General features: G+C 29.1%; 1 long non-coding RNA gene across 1 annotated transcript; it reads left to right on the forward strand.

Moving 5' to 3' along the window:
- Positions 1 to 719: 719 nt before the first annotated feature.
- Positions 720 to 2354, forward strand: LOC133030907 (uncharacterized). The gene is made up of 2 exons (XR_009684437.1): positions 720 to 1850; positions 2095 to 2354. It is a non-coding gene; the product is annotated as an uncharacterized LOC133030907 (long non-coding RNA).
- Positions 2355 to 6071: the final 3717 nt, after the last annotated feature.

A 6071-nucleotide genomic window follows, 5' to 3' on the forward strand; every position in this document is an offset into this window, starting at 1 on the left:
ATTTTTTATTTTATTATGTATAATGGTGGTATATATTTTGTTAGTATAATGTATATATTTTAATGTAGGTATATCATTTTATTGGCGTACTATGTATATTTTATTGTTATTTTTATATATTTTAATCATATGAGATATCATTTACTTTATATAATATTTAGTTTCTATTTTATTATATACATTTGTAATATTAATTTTGTTATTATGGTATATATATTTTAATTGTAATATATAATTTGGTTAATATGATGTGTGTGTATATATATTTAGTAATATATTTTTTATTATTATTGTTGATATATTTTTTTTGGTGAATGGTATATGCAATTTTTATTTGATGGTATATTAAGGTTTTAAGATAATATTTAGTTTTTACATTACAATATATTTTTGTTGGTGTGACATAATAATGTTATTAGCATGTTATATATATTTTAATTGTTGTTGTTATATATATATATATTTCCATTGTATGATGTATATTTTTTGTTGTACAGTATATAAAGTTTATTGTATATAATATATAATTTTTTTTAATAATATTGTTATATTTTTAATTATTTTAGGTATATATTTTTTTTATTGTATAGTATATATTTTTAATTATATACAGTATATCATTTATTTAAGATGATATTTAATTTTAACTTTAATATATCTAATGACTATAATTTTTTTTGGCATGGTATACATGTTATGGTGGTATATATAATTTAGCGAGTAAATTAATATTTAAGTTTAAATCTCGGTTACAAATATTTACTTAAGTTTAATTTTTGGTAGTAATAATACCTACATCATATATCCCTGATTGGTCTTGATCATTAATTTTTTTTTTTGAGTAATTTGCGGCATAAATACCTAAGTTTTATGCCGAGTAGCAGATAAATACTTAAGTCGTATTTTTGGCGGTAAAAATACCTTCCGTCACTAGTGTGGAACTTCCGTAAGTACCTGGCCGTTATGTGCCAGGTTAGTGTCCACGTGTCACTTTGTGATTAGTCCAGATCATTTAATTTTTAATTTTTTTTTGTAAATTAATTTAAAAATTAAAAATAAAACAAAAATAATTTAAAATTAAAATAAAATCATAAATATTTAATTTTTATATTTTAATTAAATTAAAATAAAATAAAATAAATAAATCATTAATTAAAACCCCAAAACTAAAACTGACAAAAGAAAATTGGAATTCATCCTCTTCATCGTCCTCTTCTTCTTCCTGCCATTTTCTTCTTCTTGCTGAAACTTTAATTCCAGTCTAATCTTGTCTACATCTCTATCCCATTTCTCTATCAAAAACCCTAATTTATTTTTCCCATTTTTCACAAAAATCAAACCAAGAAAAGAAATTTACTTCAATCATGGGTCAGTTTAACTCTTCGCCTGGACATCCTTCGTCGGAGGTTGATGGTTCTCCCTGCTCAGAGCCGGACGGAGCAACTCCGGCCGTCTATGGCTCCAACGGACTTCACCACCTTGAAAACCCTTAGATCTGTATCTCTCACGCTCTTTTCTCTCTCCCTGCGGTATCCTTCTCTCAGTTTCTCTCTATGGATGTTCTACGCGGTTGGGTACTCAAGCAATAAATTCTCTTCCAGAGACCTCTCGTAATAGAAGTGGCGAAGATGGGAGTTGGGACATGGAGGCTAGTGAAGTTAAACCTAAAAGTTTCTCCCATGAGAACAAGGTGGAGAAACTTTCAAAGCAGAAAACATATATATGGGCTTTTTAGTAATTTATGGACTGCCTATGGAGGTAAGGTTGCTAGCAATCACACCAAGAGATTAAAAGATGGAGAAGAATAAATGGAATATCCATCATCCACTGAAGCTTTAAATGAGGCGCAGGTACGATTCTACAGTGCATATAATTGTTATGTATAACATTTTGGGTGATGGCAAATTGATCCTCACAAATAAAACAAATATCATATAGAGAACATGATAGGGTGTAATGGAAATTCCCCCAATTCATTAGGATTTTTTAGGAATGTTTGTATTATTTTTTCTGGGTTTTTTTTTTATTATTATTATTCAAGTTTTTCTGGGTTTTCTTGGTGATATGATTTTTGTTGTCAATTTGATTTTACAGATAGATGTTGGTGAGTGATGAGGTTTTCGACCGCATGTGATGTTGCTACAGGTTGAAGTCGGATCTGAGTAAAAAAAAATAAGGGAAGATCAATAGATGAGTTTGAATTGGGATTAGAAATTTTCTGGGTTCGGAGCAATGCATGAATTTAAATGAATATATTAAATGTGTTTAATTTTATTTTAAGTATGTCATTTAATTTTTTTAATAAATTATGTTTAATTGTAATATAATTTTTACATTTTTTAATGATTTTTTTTAATTTTAAAATGTTTTTTAAATGTTTAAATTAATTTTTTAAATAAAATATATAAATTAAATGACGTGGACTAATCAAACAATAACACGTGGACACTAACCTGGCACATAACGCCCAGGTACCTACGGAAGTTCCACACTAGTGACGGAAGGTATTTTTACCGCCAAAAATAGGACTTAGGTATTTATCTGCTACTCGGCATAAAATATAGGTATTTATGCCGCAAATTACTCTTTTTTTTTTAAAAACATTAATTTAAATGTACCAATAAGAAAATGACACTTAGATAATAACTTGACATTTAATAACCAGGTACCTACGAAGGTTCCAAAAATATAACTTATATATTATTACCGTCAAATATTAAACTTAGGTATTTATTTGCAACTGAAAGTTAAACTTAAGTATTTATGCCGCAAATTACTCTTTTGTTAGCATATACTTTCTAAGCATTAATATACTAATTTTATTTTTGTTGGTATTTTTTTGTAGTATATAATTTATTACTACAATATATTTATTTTATATGCTATGATATATCAATTATTGTTATATATATATATGTTTAATACTATAATATATCTATTTGGTTGTAATTATAATAAATTAATAAGAAATAGTAACAAATTTATATAGCATAATTTATTATTACATATATTTTTTTTAAAAAAAAAATTAACTTGAAATAAAGTAATTTTATATTTACTTCACTTATGTAACATTGATGGTGTTAGAAATAATAGAGAGATTACAATGGAAGAATAAAATAAGATGAATAAAAGACTAAGACAATTACAACTCTAAACAAAAATATTACAAGGACTATATATTAAATAAAGAGTTACAATCTTAAAGCACAAAATACAAATAAAAGAAAAGAGTTACAACTCAAAACTCAAAGATACAAGTGAATGTAAACTATATAAAAGCATATATTTATAATAGTGTATATATATAATAGAGTATATATATATGATATAAAAAATATATATAATAGATGATATATAGTAGAGGAATAAAGAGTGTATATATAGTATGTATATATAATATATATAGTACTGTACAGTCAATATATAAATATATGATAGTATATATATATATATATATAGGAGTGTTTAGATGAGAAAAGAAAATAATATAAAACTTGAGAATAGAACAAAATAAGAAAGAAGAACAAACACTCAAAGTGGAGATGGGGATCACCAAAAGCTTGAACAAAGTTTCTACACCTTTGTCCAAGAAGATTATTTCCCCCTCTATGAAACACTTAGGGCTTTGTGGAAATACTTCTAGGAATTATCAAGTCTTAGAACTCTCTAGCTTTGTGTTTGAGAGATAGAAGTGAAGAGTGTGTCTCAAAGGGTGAACCAAGACCTCTATTTATAGTGTTTAGGATCACAAACTTTGAAATTCAAACATCACACACCCAATGGTTGTTACCATTTCTTAATGGGGTGTAAATGGGATTAAATGGGTGTTTTGGAGGTTATGGGAGTTGTTCAAAGCCATCCCAATAGCGAAAAACGTTATACTATTAATGCTGAAAAAAATAGTAACTAGTTACTAGTTACTAAAATTTTCAGCTTTTACAAATAACACTCCAACCTATTCCAAACCATTCCCACTTTATTTTATATCACTTATACACATTATAAATGATAAAATTCAATCCCCAACAACTATATTTGAATTATAGTTTTTGAATTTCAAAAATTAAGTTGTGTAACCACTCTTTATACACTTAATTAGTTATCATGTGGAAGTTACAAAATATTAACTCCACCTCTTATATGTTACAACTATATGTAACTCCCAATCACATAATATTGTGATTATTACATGCATATAATTTCCAATTATATTATATGTAATAATATATATAACATATCACAATTTTAATCGTAAACATTATATTATATAATAAATAATATAACATTCCCCCACTAGATTAAAATTTGTGATACCTCATTGTAACATTTTATTTAATCAATCAAATATCTCATATATCCCCCACTTTGATTGAATAAATCAACACTCTCTATAGAGTCCTTGCTTAAGTGCATAAAGTTAAGTGTTTTTCAACTTGAACCTAACCATAGTGTAATCATCACAAATTTTATTGAAAATTTGGTTGACAAAGCATTGAACCAACTTTTCTTTATAATAAAACGGTAATGACACACACACCTTTGCTAGGTTCACCCAAGACCTCATGTCTCGCTTTGCACTGTTAATGGCCTTGTGCACATTCCATTCATTGACCTTGTTGAGAAAATATACTCCCTATTTCTCATTTAGGGCGGCACCACCCTCAGATCAATATAGGTAGAATTCTTACAGTATTTGTTACCAAAATACTTGTTTTCCAAACTGAATTCTATTAAAGACTTTTAAAAGTCTAACCCTCAAAATGGTAACCCACTAAGTACTTCACAACTTTATAGGATGGCACATATAGTACTTATCACATTTGTTCACACATTGATTTGTTCTTACCTATTGAACCTAACACTAGTAAAGTTACTAGTATTAAGATAGGTTACCCTCAATTGTGAACCGCTTTAGGGAGTTTTAGTCCCATCCCTTTAGAAGTCTTTTCCACTAAATCTCTAGTTAGTGGCTTCGTAAACGGATCCGCCAAGTTTTCACTTGATCTCACATAGGATATTGAGATGACTCCTCTTTGAATCAACTCACTTACATCTCCATGTCTTAGACTAATATGTCTAGACTTCCCAATATATACTCCACTATATGCTCTAGCCAATGTTTCTTGGCTATCACAATGTATCGATATTGTGGATACATCCTCTTTAATAATTGGAATCTCAATTAAGAGATCTCTTAACCATTCGACCTCTTTCCCAGTGGCAGCTAGAGCTATAAACTCCGCTTCCATTGTGGAATGAGAAATGCAAGTTTGTTTCTTGGACCCCCAAGAAACCGCCCCTCCACCTAGGGTAAATACCCAACCAGTTGTGGACAAATTATCCCCAAGGTTGGCTATCCAACTTGCATCAGTATATCCTTCTAAAATTGAAGGAAATTTGGAGTAGTGAAGGCATAGGTTTTGGGTTTTCTTTAGATAACCAAAAACTCTCCCTATTGCCTTCCAATGATCCACACTTGGATTACTAGTAAACCTACTAAGTTTACTCACTGTAAATGATATATCGGGCCTTGTACATTGGGCAGCGTACATAAAGCTCCCTATAACACTTGCATACTCCAACTGAGCCACTGCCCTACCACTATTTTTAACTAGTGGTTTACTATGATCGAATGGTGTGTTGGCCTCTTTAGCCTTTAGATGGCTAAACTTATTCAACACTTTCTCAATATAGTGTGCTTGCCCTAAAGCAAAACCCCCACTATGCCTTGTAACTTTGATACCCAAAATAGTATCCACTTCTCCAAGGTCTTTCATTTTAAAGGTTGAAGAAAGAAACCTCTTAGTTTCTTCTATTCCTTTCATGTTATCACTAAGGATTAACATGTCATCCACATATAAGCAAACAATTATCACATAATTTTTACAAGTTTTTGAATACAAACACTTGTCTCCACTGTTATGCCTAAATCCATTTGAAAGAATAGCATCGTCAAACTTGACATGCCATTGTTTCGGAGCTTGCTTTAATCCATATAAGGATTTCTTCAACTTACACACTTTATGTTCATTGTTTGGTAGGACAAACCCCTCGGGTTGTTCCATATA

This window comes from Cannabis sativa, chromosome 9, assembly GCF_029168945.1.
Source record: "Cannabis sativa cultivar Pink pepper isolate KNU-18-1 chromosome 9, ASM2916894v1, whole genome shotgun sequence".
Taxonomy (NCBI): Eukaryota; Viridiplantae; Streptophyta; class Magnoliopsida; order Rosales; family Cannabaceae; genus Cannabis; species Cannabis sativa.